The sequence below is a fragment of the Oxyura jamaicensis genome, chromosome 2 (assembly GCF_011077185.1).
Source record: "Oxyura jamaicensis isolate SHBP4307 breed ruddy duck chromosome 2, BPBGC_Ojam_1.0, whole genome shotgun sequence".
Taxonomy (NCBI): Eukaryota; Metazoa; Chordata; class Aves; order Anseriformes; family Anatidae; genus Oxyura; species Oxyura jamaicensis.
The window spans coordinates 81,554,169-81,581,813 of record NC_048894.1 but is presented as its reverse complement, the minus strand read 5'-3'; the positions used below and the strand labels follow the sequence as shown (position 1 = coordinate 81,581,813).

The 27,645-nt window shown below is 42.8% G+C and overlaps 1 long non-coding RNA gene across 2 annotated transcripts in view; it reads left to right on the top strand.

Moving 5' to 3' along the window:
* LOC118161880 overlaps positions 1–27,645 on the top strand; it is an 88,634-nt gene that overhangs the window by 39,836 nt on the left and 21,153 nt on the right. The window contains exon 7 of one of the 2 annotated variants that reach the window (XR_004748209.1): positions 11,561–11,578. The exons of the other annotated variant lie outside the window; for it this stretch is intronic. This is a non-coding gene — a long non-coding RNA (uncharacterized LOC118161880). Of the gene's footprint in view, positions 1–11,560; positions 11,579–27,645 lie in introns of those variants that run through there. 2 annotated transcript variants of the gene reach the window in all.

The window sequence follows — 27,645 nt, the reverse complement described above, 5'->3', positions numbered from 1 at the left end:
GCTGCAGCCCATGTCAGGGCCTCAGTGGGGAGACTTAGGCTAAGCAAGTGCACAAGGAGCACAGAAAAGCTTCACAAGTCTTTCCTCCTCTCTCTCTTGTTTCTGCAAGCTCTGCAATAAAGGAACTAAGGACAGTGAAAATTAAATGTATGCTTTTTGAAACATCCAGTTTATATAGTTTTCCAGCCTGCCATGGCTGTACCAGAAGGCAAAGCTGCACTCAGAATATTTGCAGAAATTGTTCAAAACCCTTTTATTCCCCTCTCTTAGCTAGAATTTTTGTTTTGGCCACAAAGGGGTTTTTCACTAAAAATGAAAATGTTTCATTCAAAAGTCTTTACAGCAGAAAATCCTTTTGTTTGTTAAATTAAAAACAGAAACCATTTCACTTCAGAAACCCCTACCTCCCCTTTTTTGAAGTCTCAATGGAAAATACGTATTTTTTTCACTAGCTCATATCACAGAACGTAGTAGACTCTTAGGAATTTATTCTATTGTTGTTAAAATATCTTAGCAAATTAAGCCTTCCCTAGCCTGCGATTTCATCTCAATACCTCTGCACACCCTTTATTGTCAACTGTACCCAAAAGCTTTTCACTGCTCTGAAACCAAACGGAGCCCTGCCATGCCTCCTGCAACTCTGTGGATGAATTTGACCTCTGCAATCTCCAAAGCAATTAAGCAAACGTCTTTTGCAGGATGGATCAGGTGAGAAATTGTTGCTGTTCTATCTAATCTCATTCAATTTTCTGGATGAGAAGGGACCGTGTTGATCCTCCTGTTCAGCAGCAGGATTTTCAGGGCATTGTGAAGTTCAGACTTGTGAAGGTCACCCACATACTGCTTCAGCTGTGTGTTTTTCACCTCTGGAAACAAGAGCTTCTCAAAAAAGGCATGATTGTTATTGCTACTTATACTTATGTCTTGAAAGAGCTGCCATTATGCAGTAAATTACAGTGTTTATATATGGGTTTGGGACCTTGAACAAAAATAGAGAGTTTTCTTAATCCTGTTTGTCAGAGGCTAAGATTAAGTGTAGATGATCCACTAAAAGAAAAATTGAAAGAGTGTCTGGATTTGATCCTAGCCTGACAGAAGTGCTAAACTAGGGATGAAGCTATTCACTCTTAAAGCTGAGCCAGCAATTTTCCTGGAAACTATTATGGCTAATGACAAATTCTATAGAAATCCTTAATGTATGAAAATATAACACGTACAACATCCAGTGAGATATAGATGAAGCCAAGCAGAATTCCTAGACATTTCTGGCACTCTTACACAGAGAAGTCTTTGTGGTGTGTCAATAAAATGTATTTAACCCCTGGCAAAAGCAGTTTGCAAGTACCGTGCATTTCAGAGTAGGCAACGGCTTTACAATGTGGCAGAGGGAGAAACTGAAATTCCACCCGCCGTAATCCCAGCCATCCACAAGGGCTCGTGTGGAACATCCTGGACTCCTGAAGCATCTTTTGCACAGGAGCCTGATGCCATTGCTGGGAAGGAGCTCCTCCCAGACGTGGAGCCCTGGGTTACAAGATGCAGAAGGATAGGTGCAGCCACAGTAGCTGTGTCTTCTGGAGAGAAAATTGAGGGTGATGATTAATCTATTTACATTTGGAAGTAACCAAGCTAAGGATCCTGGGTCAGATCTCTGTCATTAGTAGAAGAAGTCTGGGACTGCTGCCGTGTACGTGTAAAATAATGTGGATGTTTTGTAAGATAGAGAAACTGGAAGAAAAATACAGTATATGCGCCGATCCTTTTTGCCTAATGTGAGCAGGAGCTGTGTAGTGGGACTCCCTCCCTGTAGCACAGCACAGCAGAAGGCGGCCATGAGCTAGCCAGTTTATTCCAAGGAGGAATATGAGAGATGGAAAGGAGGTGAGAGTTTAATAAAAATTCTTCAGTGTAGAAATTTTAAAAAAATGCAGTCTAGATGTGTCCGAGCAGGCTTCTGAGGAAGAAGCAGAGGGAGGTTCATAAGCCTGGTTCTGGTGCAGAGTGCTTTCTGCTATGCCTGCCTGTAGTGGAAATGGATCTCCCAAAATGTACAGTTTCTGTCTCAGGATTCAGATCCTTTCTTGACATGTAAGAAGGACTCGGGTGGTTAGATGAGACTTTGAAGGTTACAAGAGTGTTTGTGTATGTTCAGAGCTCTAAAACCATTTGGATTTGGGTCAGCTGTAGAAGTGAAGAAGTAATTTTTCTGTTCAAAGCACTTGAGAAATGTAACAGGAAGAGGTAAATGAATATTCATTAAGAGTTTGCAACTGAAATTTACACATCTATGACAGAGAATGTGCAGCTTGCTTATGGCTGAAACTCTTACAGCCTTATGGTCAGCAAATGCTGAAATACAGTTTATTTTGTTGTCTCTGGAAGTGATCACTGTGCAGAGTCACTGTGATCAGCAATATGGAGCTTTGCTCCCGGCAGGAGAGGGAAGTGCTTTTTCTGCTTTGAAAAATTCAAAAGTTGACTTCAAAACAAATTGTTGTACATCTATTGCCGTGCAGGAGTCATAGGTTGGCTACAACATGCTGTGGAAAAAAAAAAAAAAAAAAAAAAGCAAAAACAGATGAATTTTCTGTGATGCTCTTCAAACCTCTTCCTTTCCAAGAAAAGCTAGGAGCAAACAAAAGTGGAACAATATGGACAGGTTAGTGGTTTATAATGGTGCTGCCATAATAGTTCCCTGTTCAGTCCATGCAAACGTATCAGCCAGGCCTGGGTCACTGCTGTTTCATACCTCACAGTGCTCTGCCTGCCATTTCTCCTGCATCTTTATTGTTTCTTTTAGCCAAGTGTGAAAACAGACCCTTGCTTACTCTAAGGTCTCAGGAAATACACACATTCAGCAAATTGTGGTTTGTATGTGCAACTTCTGAAAAGGGGCCTTCTTCCAGAAAACAGGATGATGTTGTGACCTGTGCCCTAGATTTCCCTACCCCAAAAATCCAATTAAAGGTCTCCAAACAAAATCAAATTCATGAACCTCCTGCCTCATGAAACGCTATTCCAGGCGCAGTTCTTGTCCCCCAAAGAGGGCCACTGCTGTCATTCTTTAGTGGGCACTGACAGGATTTGAATGTCTCTAAACTGCTCTTTTCTATTTAACGCTTTTCTTCCGCTGCTGGGCTCTTTCATTGTCTGTGGCTCCGCTTTTGCTCATCTGTATTCAATTTATTTTGTGGTTTTGAGAACTGCGGTAGTTAATGCTGAAAGCCACAAAGGCTGATGAATTATAAATCTTTTCGGTAAATCCTTCTGAAATGAGCACAGTGCTTGAGAAAGGGCCTGAGCGGACAGGGTTGGCACCTAATGCTCCTCCTTGTGCGGGAAGCCCTACCAAGGCAGCATTCCCCACATTTTAGCAAGATGCTCGTTGCATGTGGCTGACTCGGCAGGACGTGGCCCCACAGCTTGAGGGATCTGGCTGCTGTTTTTGTCTCTGCGGGTGAGCTGCTGGCCAGCCCCACTACTTACCCGTGCCTCCTCTTCCTCTGCGGCGTGGGGCTGCCGCTGCTGGCCATAACAGCACGCCTGTGGAAGGCGCTCTCAAGGGGGAGGAGAGCAGCTTGACAGCTATTCAAGGCCCAGTGGCAAGCAGCAGTTTGTGTGGGTGGGTAGGGCTGTCACGTTAGCCTTGCTCTGCTCTCACCCGGACCATTCATAGCTCTGGGAAACTCTGTCTCTGCCCATGCTCTATAATTCATACAATATTCTATGTCACTGGGCTAATAAATGTATTTATGTATTGTAGCACGGGTACATCTGGCCAGTACTGGACTCCAATTGTTGCCTTCTGGTTACCCGAGGAATACAATATCCCACAAATGGTGGGATGATGTTAACCTTCATCTTCTGGAGTGCTTCAACATAAAGCTTGGTTAGCTGGTAGCCAGAGCAGTGCAAGACAGCATTGCTTCTGAGTATTGCTATTAATTATGTATTATCATTTATTTATCATTGATACTGCTTTTTTCAGATGGGCATAGGGCCTTCGACCTAGCTAAATGTACCTAAGAATGCGATCTCTACGGGAGGTCAAAATTAGCCAGAGTCACACATGGAGATCAGCACAAATGGTGTCCTGCACCTTGTTGTTGCTTGTGACAACGAAGCTCTTGTGTGGGCAGGAGGGGAGGGAAGGGGAGGCACAGCCACAGCTGCAGTTTGCCTCGTGCACTCTTCCTACGCCCTTGCTCTGCCTTGCAGCAAAGCTCTTTTGAACGGGCAAACTCACTGTAGAAGTACTTGGTGCAGTGACATCGGGCATCCCAAAGGTTGCTCTGGGAGGGTGAATTTCACAGTCTGCCCCAGCAACAGCTGAGCTGGGATGTGCCACCGAGAGGGACCATGAACTGCCGGGTGCCGGGGAAAGAAAGTGAACTCCAGCTCAACAAGGCAGTGCTGGAATGGGGCAAGGCGCTTTAGTTAATACTGAATTACAATCCCAGCCTTTTCGCCTGTGCTGGTGTCAGCATTAGTCTCTTTTAGCCTGACCAATTCAGATTGGATGAGAGCCCAAGCCAAAATCCCACTTAAGAGCACTGTCCACTCTTGCTTTGTTAGGGTCTGGATGGAAGGAGCCCACAACTCATCTGTCATTACAGCCATGTCTCTGGAGCTGGGTGTGTTTTGAGTCTATTTCTGCACTGTTTCTAGCAGCCAGCAGATCTGCTGAGGGGCTGTGCTGGAGGCAATCCAGTGTTATTGTAGTCTTAAAATTTGGCATCCAGAGATGTTTCTGCTGCCTCTTTCTTACAAACGTATTTTCTAACATAGTAGCCAGCGAGTCTTAGTCAGGCACAGACTTCAAACCCCGAGCAGTTTCTCATGGCCCTCTGCTTTGGTTGGTGGCTTTTACTATGTTATGATAAAAATTCCCTATCAGTTTAAGTTACCTGTTTCCTTCAATAAACTTAGTGACTTTGTGAAACTATCTTAAATGAATGTCAGCTCTTAAACACGCTGTTCCTCTTCCTCTGTAAGGTTCAATGATTTTTAACAATACAGATCACTAGAAGAGGTCACTGCAGACTTCACTAATCACGGATATCAAATACTCAGCATCCTTTCTCCCTGGAAGGAAGTGGTCCTAGCATCCTTCAACTTTGACTATATAAATAATGAGGGTATTGCTTCTATTTTTCTCAAGTCAATATAATAAAGTGTCAAAAGATAAATACACTCTATAAAAAAATTAATTGTTTGGGCTACAGGAGATTTATTACTTCACTAAGAAAAATATTTAGCAGACATATGTGCTATTTTACAATTGTGTTAAGTGCAATAAATTGGCTGTACAATGAAGACAGTGTTTTCCAGGGCTATTAGATAACTGCCATAAGATGTTTTGAGGTAACAGTATAATGATGAGACATAAAAATATGGTTATATTATTTATTATAAAATCATTTTAAAATAAAATAACTTATATGTGTATATACATATATATACAACTATTAAGGCTTATTGAAGTCTAAGCTCCATGCAGAACCTGAAGAATGTAATCTAGAATACAAATACAGCTGTTATTTCTGGTTATATCCTTTCATGGAACTGTGAAGTGTTTTTATGAGTTATCACAGGGCTTTGTTCCTTAAGTAAAAACTCCCACACTCTACAAAAGCACTTTATAATGCCAAAAGATGGTCATAGAGTCCTTTCAGTCTGTACTATAACAACATCAGTGTGTCTGCAACGCTTTCCCTCTAAGGACCAGTCTAGCATCTCTTGAGGAAAAGCATTGTGGATAAATGGTGGTTCACAACCTGAAAATGAGAATTGCTGCTATAGGTGACAGTATTTTTCTTGTGTTTACCCATCATAGAAAATGATTTTGAAGGCACTCAGGACAGAGAGAAAAAAAAAAAAAAAAAGAAAAAAGAAAAAAAGGAAAAAAAAGGATGTATATGGAAATATTTTTGGATTTCCAAATTTGGTCTCACTACTGAGATGAAAAATTTTATATACTTATCTATTTATTAATAAGAGTCCTGGAGATGTTTTACAGTATTTGGGAGCTGTAAATAGCTGAGCAAGAAAAGAACTTAAACTGAATAGAGAGCTGCAATAGGCTGCCAAAACTGTGGGTGGGCATTCCACAGAGCTAAAGAAATTAAGAAAAAAAATGGGAAAGTTGTCTGTCTCTGAGGGATATCTCTCCAAAAAGCTTTTGTGTGATGGGAATTCATCTACCAGCTGTTGAGGAGGCAATAATGTGAATGACAAATATACTGGAAAAAAAAACGTGGCTCGACTGGCATGGCGTTGCATTTTCTATGCTAGCTGCTCAAGTGCTTGATTTCTGTTGTTGTGGTTTTTGTTGTTGTTCTTGTTTTCTTTTTTCTTTTTTTTTTTTTCACCTGATGTCTCATAACTTGCAACATATTCTGGATCAGAGATGTTCATCCTGGTGCTGGACTGTGCAGTGGCCTGTAGTAGTTTGAGCTCTTAGGGCTGTTGATTCACTGACGTTGCTAACTGTAGTAGAGCCCATCCAAAATAAGAGGCCCTTCAGAGATGCTCTTGATTACTAGATTATTGGATTATGGTTGCCTCAATTATTACTATGTTTTTACTCTGTTATTCTGCTGTCTAAGATAGCTGTGCTTTTAAAAGCCAGTGTCAAGTGTCACTTTAGATGCCATATTACATGTCAGAGATTTTAAGACCTGTGTGGTAATAAAAGCCAATAAAACTGTAGTTTTATTGCTTAACCACTGAGCTCAGATTAGCATTATATGGGTCCTTCTTTTAAAACACTCACAAATACGACTGCAGTGGCATATAACTGGGTTGTTTCCAAGGGATCAGGACACATCCTCCAATACTTGTGCAGAATAGTTAGACCAACCCTAGGAGTGCCCAAAAGCTGGAATAGCTTCTTTTAGCATAATATTTTAATGTGTAGGTCTCTCATAGAGGCATAGCTTAAAGTTAGGCTTTTCTGCTATAGCTGTGCTCTTTAAGTAGGTATTTCAAGAGTGCTGGGTTGCTTAGGGGACCCCTTGTACTTAGTGCGAACTGGTGATCAGCTCAGCTGATAACACTAGATGAATTTTGAAGGCATGTTTGTGTGACTTCTGCTAGTGCTGATCTTTTCTAACACAGCCAGGTTTTAAAATCTTGACACATACTTATTTGCTAATCTCCAGGAGTTAATTGCTCCCTTGTGGAAATCCCAGAACAAAACATGCTCTGTATAATGTCCTTGGAGAGACTCAGAATACACATTTCTTGACATACATTCCTTTTCTGAGGCTTTTTCTTCCTGATGGTGTTGCGTGATTCATTTTCTTCAGTTCTCACTGGCAGAGATGAATGAAGAAGAGGCAATGATCCCTCCTCAAACTTGCTGTAGAAATCTGGCCGCTTTGTGTGCCTGTGAACTGGCACTGAGAAGACTCAGTAAGCAGAGTGTACCCAGGAGCAGCCCAAGCAGTAGGCCATGGTGTGGGACAGTCTGCCTTTGGGCAAGGTGGCTATCATCACCTCCAGAAGAGGCTCGTCGTGGGTGAAGCACCTCCTGGAGAAGGTCTCTAGACCATCCCAACTGCTGGTCTGTGTCTGGTGATGGTTTGAAGAGAGTGTGGCTGGAAGGGATTTGTGACAGAAAGGACATTTGAGAAATTAACAGGTGGAGAGGAGCACATTGGGGTGCTTGGGAATGCTCTTGGATATTGTTTGTTACTGTGGCCTAGATAGGTATGGTGCACTGATGCTCTCTGTCACATGGACACTGTATCATATATGGCAAAAGTACTGCAGCTGGAGCTGGAAAAGCTCATTTCTAATTCTACCTCAAAAGCAGATCTATTGCTTGATCCTCATGAACCTACCTGTCAGTGTGCCTCTGGCTGAAAACATGGGGAAAATTACATTTCTTGAATGACTTCCAGTCACATTGCTACTCCTACTATTAGTCCTGCTATTACTGCTGCTTAGGAGCAGTTTGTGGATCTACACAATCTGGCTGTAGCCACTGCTGTGGCTCCAGACAAGGCCTACTGCAATTTCAATGTCACCTGATGGGCGGGAAGCCAGAGTGACAATGTCAGTTCTCTGAAGTTTGAGTACTCTTAGCATTATATCAACACTCACAAATGTTTGTAGCGGCTGTAAAATTATGCAGCCTTAAAAAAAAATCCAGAGACATGCCAGTTCTATTATAGGCCCCATCTGTGCATCTACTGGTTCAAAATGGAAAAAATCCCTTGCGTAGCATGTTGATCAACTAATTATTATGAACTATATCTCGTAGTAACATTCTGTTTCAATGGTGTACAGCTGTTTCTGTCTCTGTGTTGCTTTCTCCTTTTTTGTATCTTTTCTCATGCTTCCTTCTCAGTGCTTTGCATCCAGTGGAAGAACTGATAATAAAGTCTTTAAAATATTTGATCTGAAGTCTGGATCTGAAGCAGTGCACTCAATAACAGTCTTTCAAATGAATTCAGTGGACTCTGGATCAGTATCTAATCATAAAAGGCAATGGGCAATGAAACATACCCTCTGTTTTTTCTTCCCCGCCAAAGCTACAGACACTATATCTTCTTTTGAAGGCCTGCAGGGATTTTGAACAGCTTCTCAGGCTGCGCTGTGGTGTGGCATGATCAGAGGGGTGCTCCAGCAGCAGTGCTGGCTTACAGAGCCTGGGTCCCTGTCAGGTCACGGCTTGGCAAGGTCTTGTGCTTGATCCTTCTCGGCCTGCCCTTACTTCCCGTTCTCCTTTCCAAATGCCCCTCTCAGGCAGGCTACCACAGTGGCTCGTGGGATCCCACTCCGAATGGGATCAGGGAACAAGACTGGGTTATAACTCTTTATTCCCCTCCCCACATTTTCATGCCTTTTTTTTTTTTTTTCTTTTAAGCTGGACCTTTCCCCTTACTGGTCTTCCAGTTTGGCCGTCCAAACAGGCATGTTGGCAAAGCTGAAGATGAACAGCATGGGCTGAAGAGTAGGGGAGTCAGGTGAATAACCAGGGAACTATTTGGAGGGTGTTTTCCCTTGACCATGCAATGCAGAAGCCAAGGAAGTGTTAACTCACCCAGAAGACTAAAGTGGGAGGCTTCTGCTCATGGTTCAGCTTTTACTCTCTGAATCTTTCCCCTGAAGTTGCTGCTGCTGCTCCCGGGAAGGAAGCACAGTCTAACAGTATCAGCCCCTGGCTCAAAGGCAGGCCCATCTGGCGATGGATCTCTTTCAAACATGAAGTAAATTTGGACTGATCTATGCTTTTACCTAAAAATCATGCAGTGCTTCCAGAGCTGAATATTCAGTTGATTCTGAACCAAGCAGTGTTGTAACTGTGTTTATTTTAGTTGTTTGTCTTTGCAAATAAGCTCAGACTGAAAGCAGAGAAAGATTTGCATTCATGATTGCAAACAAAAACTTGCTGATTTCTCCAAACTCTGGTTAATTGACCATCCACCAACTCGGGGAAAAACAGATGTAAATTGTGGCCAGAAAAATAATTTAAAAAACAATCTTCGAAACTCCAACAAAGAACCTGCAGCACAAGGCTATAGCAACAGGTGCCTTTTGGGGATCCTTGGTGTTCATTCAGAATAGGGAGCAGAGCAAGGGCATATGTGACCCTTGGACTTCACTTCTTGTTGGCAAAGAGCCACCCAATTGTTGCATATAATAAACATTACCTCCTCTTCCTTGGCACTGACAGGTTTTCCCTCAGGGTGTCAATGCCAGCAGCACTGAAGGCTTTCTGAGGGCTTCTCAAAGAAAGAGGTTGTGTCTGAAAACCAAAGTCCAAGTAGTGAGCGGGGGAAAGGCCTCTGCCATGAATCAGCTAGAAAAGATAGAAAAGCCTTTGTCTGAGGAGGAAGCTATATGCCCTGAAATTTAAAGAATATCTCTGAGGACATGCCTGTGGAGCCTGACATCACCCAAGGAATCCTTCTCCTGTCTTGTTACTGCATTTTGGGTAGCAATTCAATTGCAGTGTATAAACCAAATCCAAGGTCTAAGACTCCATTCCCTGTTGGTCTCTTGGCTGTTCATGTAGGAGGGGAGAAAACATACAAATGTCCTTATTTGCACTTCTTGTTTGAAGGCTGTATTGTGCGAGTGCAGACAATGGGTGAGATTAGTCTGCTTGAAAGAAATTATATATTGAAGATAATCTTCGGAGATGCTTAGTGCAGGGGGAGCGATATGAAGCCTGTGTCAATGCCTGAGGAAGAGAGAGAAGTCCATGAAACAGCCAGCCTAGGGATGCGAATTCTGACATTTTGTTCTGCTTTTGGAGAGCTGAGACTGTTCAGTCGCCTTTGTGACTCAGGCAGCTGCTCCACATCCATGGCGAGGATGTCCCCCATGCCACCACGGCAGATGTCAGACACGGCGCGTTAGGGGACAGGGTGCCGCTGCAGCCCCAGCCAGGAGGCCATGAAAGAAAGGGCACAAAAGCAAGGCCGCATCTGTTCGGGAACAAAGGACATCTGTCTCTGGCCCGAGCAGCTTTTGGCATGATTTCACAAGGACAAAGGCTCAGGTTGGCCAATACAAGGCTGGTACTCCATAAAACAAGCCACAGGGTCGTAGGGTGTCCAAATGTGTGCTGACAGTGAGATGGCGCTCTGGCAGGAGTGAGGTTTTGTTCCTTCTCGGGGGAGAGTGTAGCACAGGATGAGGACCATCCTTTAACCACACATCTGCCTGTGTTTTGGGATCTTTTTGTGCAGTACAAAAACTAGACTACTATCAGATTATACACAACAGATGTTCTGTTCAAGTACATTTATGTGTGACATCCTCGTATCAGGAAAATTTCTTTTGCCTTTTTAGCAACTGAGTTCATCTGTTGCTTTCTCTGGGTTGTTAAATTTTTGTTGCGAGGGCAACTTATTTATTGAAATGCTGCAAACCACAGATGCACATCTGCCTTCTGCATGAATGTGAGTCTTACAGGATAAAATATTTTAGAAAGGGCAGATTTGTACTGTGCCTTCAGTACAGTGTTCTGGAATGAGCTGAACATAACAAGTTCTAATTAATAGCTTGCTTAGCATCATAGTTCAAAAATATGCTGTACTTTCTTCCCTCTTCTGCTGGTGCCAGCACTGGCTGTAATGCTTTTTAGCTGGTGGGATCACAGCAGCAAATTTTGTATTGGAGTGTATGTGCATGTGTGCATGAAACTATAATGCAGTGGAGATTTAGGAGAACAGTATCATACAAAACAAGAACAGTCTGGGTTATTCATTACCAAGACTGTGCTAACAAGATGAATATGTTTAGTTGATATAAATATATATATATATATGTATAAAAGAGAATAGTTAAAAAAAATCTACTTTTCCACTGCTAAATGAAGATTTTCTTCGTCAGAACAGTTTGTTACATACTGCTGTTTGATGGCTTTTGTGAGTGCACATTTGTAATAGCTTTTCTGGGATTTGAGCAATTTGCAGTGTTAAAAGCTCTGTTACTTTCCTTTGGCCCTCAAAGTGACAGAAGTAAGTACAGAGACATATATGGAACGTTCACCTTGGCTGGCTTTGTTCACCTAGCTTAAAAGCCTAAAATAAAATTGCAGGCATCATATGCAGCCAGTGTCACCTCCAGAGAGTGACAGAGTGCCTCCATGAGGGAGCTTTCCTCTCTCCATTCCTCTCTCTGCTATACAAGCTGTCTAAACTTGGGCAGTGAGAATCCTCCACTTGAACTGAGTTGATATGTGGCATCCTGAGACATGCCCTGGAGTCCTTCTGCATGCACTTCCTGGCCTCTTCCAGCCAGAGGGGTGGCTCTCTGCTAGCTGATGTTGAGCATGAAAGATGATGGAGCCCTCCTCCTGATTAACGTGTTTTCATCTGAACCTGCTGCCACTGGTTATTCAAGGATAAACTCTTTGAATGCTGTTTCTGGTTCGTGTGTGGGAAGTTGCTCTTACATTTAATTTGTAGCCTGCAGGGATAGAATCATAGAATCATAGAAAAATTAAGGTTGGAAAAGACCTTAAAGATCATCTGGTCCAACCATTCCCCTACCACCAATGTCAACCACTAAACCATGTCCCTAAGCACCACGTCCAGCCTTTCCTTGAACACCCCCAGCGATGGTGACTCCACCACTTCCCTGGGCAACCTGTCCCAATGCCAGACTGCTCTTTCTAAGAAGGAATGTGTCCTAATTGTTTTAACTGTTGAAGAGTAGTGCTCTTTGTCCAACCCTTTGTTTTAACTGTTGAAGAGTAGGGACATGATGCTTCAATTTTTCCACTCACCACGGACATCGCCTGACTGCCAGGACTTTTCAGCTATGATGGAGAGAGGCTTGGCAACTCCATCAGCCAGGTCCCTCAGGACCCTGGGATTCATGTCATCAGGTCCCACAGATTTGTACCTGTTTAGATTCATCAGGTGGTCTCGAATGTGCTCTTCACTTACAGCAGGTGGGACTTTGATCCCCCAGCCTCCATCTATGGGTTCAGGGAAATGAAAGACTTGGGAAGCCCATCTACCAGTGCAGACAGAGGCAAAGAAGTTGCTGAGTACCTCAGCCTTCTCCGTGTCTGTCATTACCAATTACTCAGATACAGATATTTCTTAATATAATAAATTAGCCACCCATAATCGCTTACACACTACTATTTTCACCCCTCAGTCTATTTTAACAAATGTTAGAGGTGCATGGTGGCCCTTGGGGACTCCTCCTGTTACCCCAACGCAGCAGCCTGAAGGAAGCTGGGTCCTCTCATGTGCTCTTCCTCGAGGCTCCGTGCAGAAGGGCTGCCACCTCTCGCACGAGGGCTGGCATATGGGAAAGAAGCACTCACACAACCCCCGAGAATTGGCAAGAGATCTTTATTGCCGGGTGTTTGGTGGCTCCAAGCTAATGCTTGGGATAGAGCCTGAGTAACGACGAGTAGGGAGCTCGCCGGGCCCTGCTGCGAAGCTGTTGGTGTTCTCTGATGGCACAGAGCAAAGACCTGCCGGGGTAGTCCGAGGTCTGATGTGTCTGAGGTGGATCCACTTCCATGGGTTCCTCCACCGCTTCTTGTGGACCCACCTCCATGGCGTTAGGCAGGAGGACAAGCCAGTCCTTGCCTGGGACTGCCCACACGGGATGCCTTCCATCAGGAATATTTTCAGGCCAGGGTGCCGAACCAGGGGGTCGTCCAGTTCCACATTTAGGCCCCATGCCACTGCTCAGTTCATTTCCAGGCATGGATTCAATGCTGCCGTCTGTTTTACGGCCATGGCTGGGTCTCACACTGTATTCTGGCTGACAGGCACACCTCTGCTCCCCGTGGTTCCCTGCCTCACGCTCCCGCCTTCGCTCCACACCACCACTGCACCCCTGGTTAGGCCCAGGCCCCCTGCCGCTGTATGTTTGAGGGGCTGGCCTGTTCCCCACATCGCTGCGGTGCCAGTGATATCGCTGATACGTGTCTGTGGGCCGGGCACCAGACGTTCCCCAGGCACTGGTGTCTTTTGTGCCGGAGGTGCTTTCCCTCTGCCCATGACACATCCTCCTGTCATTAGCTGCCATCCTTCTCGGTGCTTCCTCAGACCGCTTCGCTGTCCTCACACCCAGGGCTGCTGCTCGCCTTGCTCCTTCTCTGGCCTTCTTCCCACCACATACACTGACTCTCAGAGGACCGAGTAGCTGAGCAAGCGGCGGGCCAGCTGCAGGGGTCCTGTTTTACAGGGCCCGGGGCAAAGCCGGGGTAGCAGTGGCCACTGTGACCTCAGCAAGCCTCTGTGATGCCCAACATGAGTGGCCTAAAGGCAGCTGTGCTGGGAGCAGCCTGGAAGATGCCCTCACGCGGAGGAAGGAGGAGGCTGGGGGGTCTGAGGGCCCCTGTTCTGGGGCTGACTCCCCCAGGCCATTGGGCTTGCCAGAGAGAAAGGCTGTCCCATGCAGTTCTGCCTCAACCCATTTTTATTCAGATCTCCAAGGGTTAGAATCTCTTGTTAACAAAAGAAATTACATGTACTGGATTATTTCGTGTATTGTTTACAGACGTTATGAATTTTCCTCTGGATCTATTAATATTCTCAACTTCAACTATGTAAGCATTGCAAATTTCATCACAAAGCTGTCAAAATGCTGCACCAGTAGCTGAGATAAAGGCATCAATTTTGGCATAAAATTGTTTGGTAGAGGCTTGTGGACCTAGGAAGAGAGCTTAATATATCTACAAATGTTTCTCTTGCTGCTAGTGCCTGCTTTGGGTCCACCTGTCTCCTAATTTTTGTTTCATTCATTGTACAGGTGAATCAGATCAGGGAATTTATTCGGATTAAAAATATCCCGATGTAAAACCTGGATCAATTCACTGATCAGTTCACATTGTGCTCTTTATAGATGGGTTATATAACCACACCCTGAATAAATGCTTCCTAAGAGCAAAGTGATACCACCTGAGGTTTGTTAAATATGAATTGCTATTCAAGAAGTGTCCTGGCTCCACTATGGGGGTGGTGGAGTACTGGAAATGAATAGCTGTGAAGGGGATGGGAGCTGATGGAGATTCACACCAGCACCAAAGGAGTCATCCAGAATCCATGGTCTGGACATGGCCCAGCAAAATGTATATTCCCGAGTTACTATCAATTATGAAATGCAGGGATAGGTCTCAAGCTTCTACAACAGACCTGTACAACTTAATCTGCTGGAGATTTTTCATTCCCTAAATTCCTCAAACACTCAAGAAGTTATATATAGCCAAGGTTGTTGGAAGGCAGCCACTTGTGAGGAAAGGGACAGTAGCTGGCACACATTGTTACTGTGGCTGGCACTTGGAGAAAATCTAGTGATATGCAAAATTGAAGAGGTGTTGTGTCTAAAGTTAACAAAGTCTTTAAGCAATCATTACTGTGAAATGTTCACCCAAGAGGATGAAACACCAAAACTCCATCTATTTTATTAGAAAAATAAGAAAAGCTGGATTATTTATTTATTTATTTATTTTTTTCTGATTTTGAACTGTTATTTGGCCACCCCCTCCAGCTATCTGAAGCAAAATAAGAGTCATTGTTTATTTACTGGTTTAAAGACAGTTCTTTTACTAAACTTTTCTAAATCTGGTATTGTAAGGATCAGTACTTTTCAATGTCTATTAGAGCATTTTAAGATGTATTTCAGATTATGTTGTTTCAAAATTAAATATCTGAGGTGTTCACGTTAATTACTGAGATAAATGAAGAAAGTTACTCTGTTGTAAAATGTCATTCCCACTCTCCTTAGTTAGCCTTAGCCCCCAGCCAAGATTTATAGCCAAGTTATATGCCACACCCCAAAGAAATGCTAACATTTTCTTAAGAGAAAAAGAATGCTTTGGAATCACCAGAATGAAAGGTTCCAGAATTATCTTAGTGATTGAGTCATAAGGAAAATCACTTGGACATGGATGTATAGAAGTCACAGGGATTAATACAGACCTTGTGCGTTTGTAGCTGTTAATACTTCTATGCCACAGGCTTCAGTTCTGCTGTGGAGGTGAACAGATGCTCCAACTACAGAGTGCGGGCACGCCGAGTACCAGAGATGTCCAGGTTTAGCCTTGGTTCTGGTCCTTGATGCTCTGCCCCATCTCTATAGTTAGCCAAATCCAAGCTGTAGAGCCAAATATCTCAGTCTCTTGGACTGACACTGAGACCTCAACTACCCATCTGGCCCATGTAAAATCCCATGCCCTAAAAAGAGCCAGGGTGGGACTGTAAACAATGGAAATGAGGTTGTTTATTATCACCACTAGTCATAAATGAAATTCATCATTTCTCCACAGAATTTAGCATCTGAGTAATCTAAACATGGTCTGGGTTATCTATTGTCACCAGAGAGAGCCTTCCACAGGCTGGATAAAGAACTTTGCAGGAGTCTTGCTTGTTTCTTGACAGTTTTTGGCATTACAATGAGCCATTTATTTTCCAGTGGAAAGTTTGAAAATGGGCACTGGTAATTCTTAAATGAAAACATAGTTTTAAAAATTCGATTCCTCTGTCCCTTTACCCCAAATTCCTCATCACTTCCAGTTGCAGATGGATACCAGTCAGAAACATGCTTTTAGATTTGTTTTATTTTGGTTTTAACAGATCTTTCTCTGCATTTTATTCTGAGACTTTCCTGATGGATGTGACAGAAATCTGAAAGCTGTAAGTTTTATTTATTTATTTATTTACTAAGTTGCTTTGCTGTTAAGCTCCTGGAATGATCATTTGCTTTACTCTGAGGAGTTGTTAATTATGTAGCATGAATTATACATGGTTTTGGAGACCACAAACAGTTCCTTGCACAATGGCCCCTGTGGTAGAGGGTAGAGGATCCTCCTCATGGTACCCGTTAGCACTATTTTAGCTAAGAAGCTGTCAGTCTCCATTATAACCCCCATTATTCAGGATTTCTGAGCAATCTATAAATATTTGCTCTAGTACAAAAGAGCTCAGCTGAAGAGCTCCTATTTTTAGCTGGAGGTTAGTTTTAGTTGTTTGTTGTTTTGTTTCTCCATCTCCTTTTTAAAAGATGCTCTCAAGGTTAATGGAACCATAATTTGACCTTCCTTTATTATACTGTGCCTGCTTGCCCTCTGCTTGTATTTCTGTATATATGAGTATTCCCCTGACAAATGTGTCACAACATGAGTCACTGCAAAAGATACAGACCGAATAACAAAGTTCATATTGGCAGTCTGTTCAAGACTGAATTCAGTAGTAGTCAGGGTACAGTGTATCTTCTGTCACAAGGTTTTGAACCTTTGTTAGAAATAAAAAAGTCCTGTAATTAATCCTGTTAATCCTTGATGCCTTGCTTAGTGGACTACTCATGCAATGGGATCTGCCTATGCTGGCCTAAATGCTCAGTGAATGGTGTAGTCTCCTGCCCTGACCCAACAAAGTGTTTTAACAGGGAGAATAACCCTTCTGACACATAAGTTTAATGGGCTCGTGTTTTATTAAATGGTGTGTAGGTTCTCCCAATGAAGCTGTAGTAGCGTTTTATTCTGATGGTTACTGCTATAGGAAGTCTGTTAACGAGAGCAATCATAATTATCATCAATCACACTGAGCTGAACTGAGCTCAGCTGTCCTTATTATGAAAGACCCAGACCAAGTGTTTAAAGGCCAAAGCATATCTCATGAACTCCTCTGGTAAAGAATGCAGCACATTGTGATTAGTGTTTATTGGTGTTCATCTACACAGGTGGCATCATATACATAGATATAGACACAAAGAGGAAAAAATAATGTTTGGGCTTTGCTCATCCATGTATCTAGTTTGAGAGAGTAAGGGGTTGGCCTTTAGCTGTCGAGCTTTTTGTTTTCGATGTTGAATTCTACAGCATGTTTCAAATACATACTAAATCACGCATTGAAAAAAAATATTGCCGAAGTCTTGCCCTTGGAAACTGAGAAGAGCAAGAATTACGGCTGCAGTGCAATCTGAATTTGGCCCATTTTGGCATAAAGAGTAGAATGAAGTCTTTGTTGACTCTTACAGTTTCAGTGCACGTGACTGACAAGATATATGTCTAAAAGGTACAGAAACCAAAATCATCTAATTTCATGCTTAGAGCTTCCCTGAACCTGCTAGCGGAGTCTGGGAATGTGGACATTCTTACTTTCTGTAGATACGGTAGGGAGTACAAAGCCAGTCTTACATATGGAAGTACATAGGACCACACATGATGCACCAAAAGGTGAGAATGGAGCCAGCCGATGTCACTGTGTGGCTGCTCTCTATGCTTTTCGAAATGTTTTAGCAATTGAGGTAGGTTCCTGATGACTGGGAAAAGACAAACATCACCCCTGGCTTCAAGAAGAGGATCCAGGGAGTTACGGGTTGCTCAGACTCCCTTCAGTCCATGAGAAGAACAGGGAAACCTGTGAGGCAACATCTGGAGTACAATGTCCAGTTTTGGCCTCTCCAGTACAAGAAAAACATTGATATACTGGAATGAGTTCAATGGAGGGCCACAAAAATGGTTAGGTGCTTGGAGCACAAGATGTGTGATAAGAGGCTGAGAAAGCTGGTTCTGTCACCTTCTGGAGAAGGGAGGGCTGAAGAGAGATCTTAGTGGTATCTACAACTACCTATACAATAGAGAGAAGATGGGGCCAGACTCTTCTCAGGGGCGTACCATGACAGGACAAGAGGCAACAAACAAATGGTAGAACATGGGAAATTATGATTTCATATGAAGATAATACTTTCCCATTAAGGTGGTCAACCATTAGAACCCATTCTTAGAGGACTTGTAAACTCTTCACCCATGGGGATCTTCAAAGCACAGCTGCATAAGCCACCCTGCAACCTGATTTAACTGGATCTGCTTTGAGCAGGAGGTTGGACTGGAGACCTCTGGAGCTGCCTTACAACCTGGACAATTACATGCTGTATTTGAAGAAAATAAGGTAATGTCTTTATTTCAGTAATTTCATGGGACAACCTTAAGTCTTGTGATTGGAGTTAAAAATAATATACTCTAGAGTTTTTCAGACCTCCAATCGATCATATCTGAGTTTTCAACTTTGCTCTCTCGTAATAGGAGAGCAGTTGCTTTCTTGGAATTGATTCAGATGGTGCCTAGCCGTGGGAAGCAATTGCAATGACACAGCAGAAAATTGTCATGAGATTGTCACATGTAGAAAAGGTTTAGTGATAGCAACTTAGGTCACGGCCAAACTTGACCTCAAAAAGTCTTTTTTTTTTAGGTTCTTTCACCCTAGTCATTCTACAGGACCCGGTTCATCACAGCCTTTCGGTGTTCTGCAACACAGCAGTTCCACTGTTCACCATAAAATTTTATCAGTGTACATAACTGGAGCACGCAATTTACTCGAGCGAGCCCAGAAAATGCCAGACACTTGCAAAATTGTACACTATTAAAACCATATGTGTAACAGCTTTTCAGTGACTTTGTAATTTTGTAAAAGGACTTATGCTGGGTTTATACCAGTAAACTAAACATGCACGGGAATGTTCCCAGCCGTTGAGGCCAACTGGCGAGGAACAGCCTGCATCCATGGTGGTGCACTGGGTTTGCCTGTGCTAGGTGGCTGCAAGCAAAGTGCTGCTTGGGTGTGGTTCCTGGCACACTCCAGCTACCAAAACAGGTCCAGAAGTTGCTTGGGGAAGCACTAGTTGGAGCAGGCTACTTTCATGCCAGTGAACTCTCACTGTTCATTAGCATAGGTAACCGTGCTGGAATTTCATAGGCACATGATGAGTGTGCTTGAATTTATTTGCGGAGTTTTATGGTCTAAGGCAGACATGCTAACAAATCTTTGTGATGAGAAATGAAGGTTTAAACTCTGTCTAAGAACCTATTCCTGAGACATCAAGTACTGTCAGATGACCCCTATCTTCTCCCAGTAGTAGCTTGCTAGAGACTTCTTGCGGGAAAGGCTCAGCCTTTTGAGTTGGCTTCCATCCCATTGCCAGAACTTTTGTAGTTACAGCTCCTTTAATGTTTTTCTCTCTGGCAATACCCAGTACTTCAGGCCTTAGGTCAAGAAAGTGTTAGTGAGAAAACTTGAAACTAAATTTGTTTTCTGCTTCTGTAACGATTCTCACCCATGAATAAACGTGTACAGAGTGTCTTGCAAGAAAATAGAGAAGGCATGAGAGCCAAAGTCTTCTCTTGAGACAGTGAATTCTCTATGACTTCAGCCAATACTGGTCAAAGTGTTTCATTGATCCTCATGTGACACCTTGAAAAATCTTTTGTGCTATAAACAAAATGTATGTTTCGTATATCTCCAAACGATAAACCTAGAAACAAACAACTCTTGTTCCCAGTGTCATGTAAACCCAACTGAGCGTGCACTACAGGCCTTGGAAAGGCTGCAAGCTGGAAAAGTTAAAGCCCAAAGGAGTTGTTCCTTTCTACTCTATATGAGTAGAACACTAGCTTATGCCTGCATAATTCTAATCTGCAAAATATGTACAATTGGAATGAACCTGGTCAAACAAGGACAATAGCTATTCTTGAGAAGGAGGAAACAATAAGTGCTGAAGTGAAGCAATTGCTTGAGTCAGTTATGACATATTTTTCTTTTATGAACGTTTCTGTTAAAAGCATGGAAGAAATCTCACTGTTTTTTGACGGCTTCAAAGACAGCCTACAGAGAAGGTCAGGCCAATACTCTGAGGAAGTTGTTGGCCCTATGGCTCTAGTGCCTACATAAATTTCTTTCATTTGTTCGTAACATAAATTTTCAGGTGTAAAGGACAGGAAGCAGATGGTGGTGGGAATCTCTTGGCTTTCCTCTTTCCCTGCTTGCAGAACGCATCCATGCAAGACAGGATGGTACCAGAAGGTGATACACGTTTTCCCTGGAAGGACTCCTACTGTGGCAAACTGACAGTATCTGCTGTGGTTGCATTATGCTGCCTTCACAACTGATGGGAATCCCTCCTGGGACTGCAGGAACAAAGTCACTGAAATAATTGCCAGGTAGAGCCTTTTGATTTTCAGTATGAGGGCATTTTTACATCTGGCCTGAGAAACTATGTCAGTAGTCTTTCAAAAACGTTCATTGAAAGTTTATGTGCATGTCCAAGGGTGCTCCTAGGGAAGCATCCCCTTTTGCTTCAGGGTACCCTCTGTGGGCAGAAGACTACAGAAAATAGTTTCAGCTGGTCACAAGGGTCATGTGAGGACTTACATTGAATATATTTCAGCAGGTGACCAACACTGGGGCTGCAAGGATGTATAGGGTCTTACAGCTGTTTAGTAGGCCATGTACCACACTCTACTGCTGTCTGAAGAAGGGAAAATTTGTGGACTTAAAAAAGTCCATTGGCTGGGAAATTTGGAATCATTTATCTGAAGCTGAAATCAGTGAACAGACTTCCACTTGAGTTCTTGTTTCCTCAAGCCTTTATCCCCACATTCAGGGACAGGAACAATGTTACCATGACACAGTAGATATCTCACAAAACTTACAATTTATCTTCTGCCAACTTATTTTTGAGACTGGCATCAAATTATAACACAATCATACAGGATACTAGCAGTGGTCACCATTAGACCATCTAATCTTTTTTTTTAAAGAAGCCACATAATGCTGTTCTTCGAGTCTTTCTCCACAAATGCAAGGACTGAAAGAGTTTAGCTCTAACTTGTGGTGTTTTTTTTTTTACAAGTTTTAAGCTGGTCTTCAAAAGTGATCCCTTTTCTCCATGTTTTGAGTTAATGAATTTTAACTTCAATACCGTGAATAGTTCTGATCACTCTCACTGAAGAAAGGTGAATTAGAACTGGTAGATGCAAAATAGGGCAGTGAGAAACATCAGCAGGACAAGGATCCTACTTTACAGTAGGAAATTGAAGGGAAAGATTTGTTTAACCTTGCAAAACAAAAGCAGAAATGGGATATGTTTGCTGTCTGGAAATGTATCAGGTGGGTAAACACCAGAGAGGAGAAAAGGAGCCATGGATGCTTCAGAATACAAATGACCAGGAATAAATTCAGGCTTGAAATTAGAAAATGGTTTCCAGGCATTCAAACAGTAGTCCCACAAATGGGATTCGTGACTGCTTTTAAGATAGAACTTGCTGTGGTTACAAATGGGAAAGGCTGGTGTGGTGCTTTTATTAGCAGTGGGCTAGACTGAATGACCTGGTAGGTCCCTGCTAGTTTTGTCTTCCTACCATTAATGTGTTGAAAAACTATCTTGGAGATAATACTACGATGACAGTGAGACACACATCCAGCAGATTTCTTCCTTCCTAAGCAGTAGGTTCTCTTCATTATTTTAAATTGTCTTTTGCTATGGATTGCAGCATCTCCTGGTTTGACTGCTCGCCTTGGGTAAAAAATACTAATCCTTCTAGAGATGGGCCTGAAACATTTTGAGGACAGCATTTATCTGCTTCAGACAGCAAAGACAAGCTGAGGGGATTTTTTGGTCCTGACCCACCTCATTAGGATGAAGTCAGATCCAAGTCCTGGGTCCCATAAAGACTTCTGTGGGAGAGAAACCTTTTTTAGTCCATCTTCCGTGGGTTAGCTTTGCAGGGGCAAAGAAGCTCCGCTGCTGAGTTGGCCAGAACAGTTACAGAGGAGTAGTAAAATGGGTGTGAAGAAACCTGACGTAGAATGCACTGTGAACAGATACTCCTGGGTATTCAAACAGATATTCCTACCAGCAAGCAGAATTGCTGTAGGGTAGCAGCAGCATCCTCAAGAAAGCAGGTCTTCTGTGCACCTGAAATATTCCACACAAGGGAAATTTGGGATTACCTCTTCCTCTGCAGATTAAACCGTGCTGGTGAATTTCCAGCCATAGATGATGACAAGACAGATCATTTTGTGTAGTGGAAGAAATCAGAGGTAAAAGGGTAAGTTGATACAGGCTGAGAGAAATTAAAAGGAAGCAGATCATGTACACTGGAGACATGGGTAGCCCTAAAAAGAAGACGGATGGGTTCCGGTAAGTTACAGTCCAATTTCATTTGATGTTCCCTGAAGCTGTGGGAAGAAATTACCCTCTTAATATGGAGTCAAGGCTCTTTGAAGTGGATGGGAAAATTGGCTGAATTACACCCAGAGGGTGTCAGTGTCACAGTTTGGCAGAAAACCTGGACTTAGAAGATGTGAAGACTAGTGCCTTTCTGTGGAGAATGGAGCTGCATTACTCACAAGTAATGACCAAGCTGTGAGCAAATGAGACACAACAGACCTGTATGACAGAACTTTGCTTGGGGGCTGGAAGTGGAAGAAATGGCTTAAAGCACTCAGTGGCAAAATAGCTGAAGAAAAGACCTCTGTGATGAATAAATACAGATTGTAGAGAGTCTTTACTGTATTTTTCTTGCTCCATTACTATTTTGTTATATTTGTTTCTTGTAATCACTTCAAGGAGAACTCTTCCCTAGCAGAGATTTACCAGTGATGCTCTGACATCAGTTCCCGTTTTGCTCTGGAACCTGTAATAATGGACAACAGAGAGAGCTGCAATCATGGATGAGTTAATAATGACAGCGATGGTTTGGAGATGTTAAAGGAAAAGGGGAACCTCAGGTATAGCTGTCCAAAGGCACAGCTGTTTTCCACAGCGTGCTCCCATAGTGGCAGTTCTGTGGTGCAGACATAGCCCTGCCAGTCTTGAAACTGTTTTCATGAGCACGTGTATTGTAAATGTGCCATGGGCTGTGGGTTGGTTAATCCATTTGGGCAACACAGAAACTAGTAAGAGAACAGAGATCAGAACAGGTTACATGATACATTCAGACATGACCTGTCCAGTAGAAACCGTGCCCACACAAGTCAGTGTTCCAAGAAAATAGTATTGGCCAATTTGGGATATGGGAGTAATATCAAGGTGTAATCAATAATGAGTTGGAGAATGTTTGTGTCATGGGGCATCTCGATGCTCCCAGCCTGCCCCAAATGTGTAGTAACCTTCCATCATCAATACTGTCCAGATCAGTGGTGTACAGGGGAAAACAGGCCAGCTAAATCTCTCGCAGGTCTAAATTGTTCTTGTTCTGGAGCACACCATGTTAAATGATCGGTGAGGTATTTGGCCCTGAATGCAGTTTATTTCCTTGCTTGCTTCCTTGCAATATCGCTGCCACATTTTTTACAGTCTGTCAGAACTCTGTGACACCTCTCCTTGCTCCTGGTGCTTAGGTAATACAATTTTATATGTAGTTCATCCAATCCACCTAACCTTTAGTTTATACTAACCTTTTTACTTTTAGTTTATACTAACCGTACATAACCTTTTTAGTTTAATATGCATCATGTGACAGATGTGAAAAACCAGCCCTTTTATTTTACTCATCTTTAAGTTCAGATTTATTGGCTGTTGGCATAAATAGCTATTCTTGCCCTTGTCTTGTTGTCTGGTCTTTAAAATAGGGATAAGAAAGGTGAAGATTCAGATTCACTTCACAGGAGTGTTTGAAGGTTAATGTAATTAATATTTACCAAGTATTGGCTGGAATGTGCTAGGGGATTGCAAGGTCTTCCTGCTATTCCAAATGAGGTATCTGGTGCCTAATAAATACCTGCAAATGCACTAAATGGAGCCATCAGAAGAACTTCTTTCCTCTGGCTTTTATTCATCCAAATCAGCTTGGGATCCTCACATCCCAACTTCAGTCTAAGGGTTTGAGGAGTAGGTTAAGCTATACTGAAAAATACTCAGCAGCCAGCTGCTGGTGGTGACATCAGCTTGGCCTTTAACAGGGAACAAAGCATGTATTGCTAACTCCTGCTAAATAAAGCCAATGGCTTGTCATCTTTTTTCCTTTTTAAAGAGCAGATTTCCTTATGGGAAAAAAAAAAAACACACAACACAACGCCAAGGCAACCAGTCTCATTCCAGTACTTTCAGGTTCTGTTTTTATTGCTCTCAGCTCTCTCCTACTTCCAATTATTTATGGAACAAGCTCTGAATCACATGGTGGAGCTGGAATGATTCAGGAGTTTGTTGAGCGAAGGGAAACAGGAAAAGAAGGGCCTGGCGGTTCAGGCAAATGACATCAGTGCTTCGGCATCCCGTCCCGGGCCTTGAAAAACTCAGCCCTTGCTGCTAGAAGCATTGCGGAGCAATACTCAGGCAGAAGCAGTTTGATTTTTTGGCTGGCCTGCAAAATAACACCAGCTGTGGTCTTGCAAGGTGTATGGGTAGCGACGAGTCAAGTGGGAGATATGGGTATGTAAATTGTAGCAAGAGAAATAGCTGAAAGTATTGATGAAAAAGCCCATCGAAATGGGCGATTGTGCGTCTGTAAAAAGTACAGAAACTGTAAGGATTGTCTGATCTTCTTTATATTTCCTAGTCGATTGCCAGCACAGGTTTGCTTGGCCGGATTTTCTTATTTTTATTTCTTGAAAGTAGGGATTATGCCTAGGTGACAATTCTTGTGTACTCTGCAAGCACAAAGCTAGCAAAGAATTATTTATTTTCCAGGATAATGAAAAGGAAGCCGCCAGACACTCATCACAGCCAGATATCCTCTATCCCTGGGTTCTTGAGACTGTGCTTCTGGTACCACGTAAGAGATTAGCTGAAAATCTTGAGATGCTAAAGCAGCATGTTTGCAATGACATAGTTTCCTTTCAAAGTGGGGCTTTGGCTTAAGGACCACTCAGTGGCATAGCTGATAAGACTCGGTGAAATCCAGCACATTGCTGTAGCTCAGTGCCTAGGACAATGGTCGTCTCTGCAGCTGCTACAATGCAAGAACAGCACAAAAATCTGTCAGTGCCTGATTCTTGGGACGTACATTGATGGCAACAAAATCAAGTATATGTTCATGTTAAAATATTTTCTTTTTTAAACTTGATTTGCATAAATGTAGGGGGCACCAGCACTGTTACTCCATTAGTTGCTTACTCTAGTCCAATGCGTACAGTTTTTAAGGAACATGTGCATATTTGCTGTTAGTAATGATGTTTTACTGACCTAAGAAAACACACCTTGTGACAAGGTGGTGAAAAAACATTTTGTAAAACAACAAGCTCATAATACAGAACGTATTTCGCAACCCCACAGTAGTTCTGCTTTCTGCATTAGGATTTTCTTGTTGGAATGACTGAAAGAGCCCTGTTTTAGCCTGCCAAACGTATTTTAGGAAGCTGGTTGGTGCCGAGGCCCCGCCGTCGCCGAGGCAGCCTCTGCAGGGAGAGGATGCTCTTGCAGGAGGAAGGCCTAGCGAGGAAGTGGTGGCGTTGGACCCTGCCATCCCCCTCAGAGCCTCACCCGCTGGCACCGGAGCCTCTCTGCCTTGTGCCCAGGAGCAGCCCCAGGCACTGCACTTCCTCTTTTGCCTTTAAGGTGTGGTTTAGTGAGGGGAAGAAAAAGGTAGCGCAAGGAGAGGAGCAAATGTCTTTTTTTTTTTTTTGGAGGAGAGGTGAACACCCCCATGAGTCCTTTCCCTGCTAGCAGCTCCAGTGCCGCTGCAGCGGGCACGGCTGGCTCAGGGGCACAAAAATAAACCAGTGATTCACCAGGAGGAAATCTCAGGAATGATGAGCGTTTAAAACAGCCTTAATTAAAGCCTTATATTTTGTCAGCGAAGGCGCATGTTCAGGTTACAGCAGTCCAGGTTAGCAAAAGGCAGTAGAGGGAAACACTGCAGCAGCAGAGGGTTTTGTGTGTGGGAGGGGAGTGAAGATGTTTCCTTGACAGCTCCAAGAGTTCGCACAGGAGGACCAGTGAGCGCTCCCACAGCAGCAGCAGCCAGTCAGAAACCACCAGACCTTATGTGGGTTAGTCACGTCAGGTCACAAGATGTGACATTAACTGGTGACTCTTGCACATGCTGCAAGTGGCTTGTTTTCCTATGCGGAGAGCAATTCATTTCCTTCTTTCTTGGGAAAATAAGCAAGCTAAAAAAACAGTTTTGATTGGATACAATATTTTGGCAGCATCCAAGTTTTGCTGAGGCATTTAAATTTGTGTGAACCTCCCTTAATTCCCTTTCAAAATCACATTTGGTCAGGCTTCAAAATAGAAAAAAAATGATATTTGAAGATACCCAAATAATGATTTTGACTATCCTATTTTTTCTCTCATTCTTTTCGCTTAAACTGTTCTATGACTTTTGTTCCAAATGTGTAGGTCACTTCTCTCCCCCAAGAAACTTCATGAATATGTGTTGTTATAACATGCAACATAATATAAATATAACATGCAACAAATATAAATATAGCATGTTATATATATGTAAATATTTTGACTATTTTAAATGTAATACGTGCCCAGATCCAGGTGTGAGCAAGCATCATCATCATTCCTCTGCTTTAGTCACCTTTTTCTGAAGAGGAATTCAGGTTCCTATACATGCTTCATGCCTTTTTTTATTTTTATTATTATTTTTTTTTTTGTCTTCAGCAAACTCAGCCACTGTGAAATTCCCAGGAACAAACTGTTTTGGTTCTTTGCTTTAAAAATCTCAAACCTTGCCTACAAGTATCTGGATTTCCAAAGAGTCTCAGGTCTTTTTTCTTTTCTGCAGGGAATGGTAAAGAAGGCTATTTCTAAAGAACTCTGTGGGCTCACACTGACACCAAACTTAGAACTCCGTCTGCAAAATCTGTTTCAGGGGAAGTCCCTAAAAGCAGAGCTATTCCAATTGTTAAGAAACTCCTGTGAAACAGCCTAGTCCTGACACAGGCTGAATGTCTGACCTGTATTTAAGACTAGGTCTTGATAAGGAAGCTGGACATTTTCAGTGGTGTTACAAGTTACATTTTGGGATTTGCTCTAACAGCACTTTGAAGGAGGAGACGTAACTAAAGAGAAAAAAAACAGCAACTAAATATTTTTCATTTGAAGCTTGCCATCCAAAGAGAACTGGATTTCGCCTTGAATGTGTACATTATTGGAGGAAATCTGTTCCGAGTTAAAGGAGTAAAATGTGTTATGAAAACTGAAGAATATGTGGATGTTTCCTGTAAACAACAGTGTGAAAGAGGAGGATAGAAGTTGAATGGTTCCTGTGTTTTCATCCATGGCCCTGGCAGCTGAGAAAATAAATGGCTGATTTAGTGGAGCTGAAGTCGGTTGCAATAAGAGAATAATTGTAATTACCATTGGAATACAAAGCTTCCACACAAGGCCAATTACAGATGTCCTGTAACACCACAACTATTTTTAATTAGTGTGTATGTGGGAGAGGAAAAAATGTTCTATTTGGGTGTATCGTTGGCA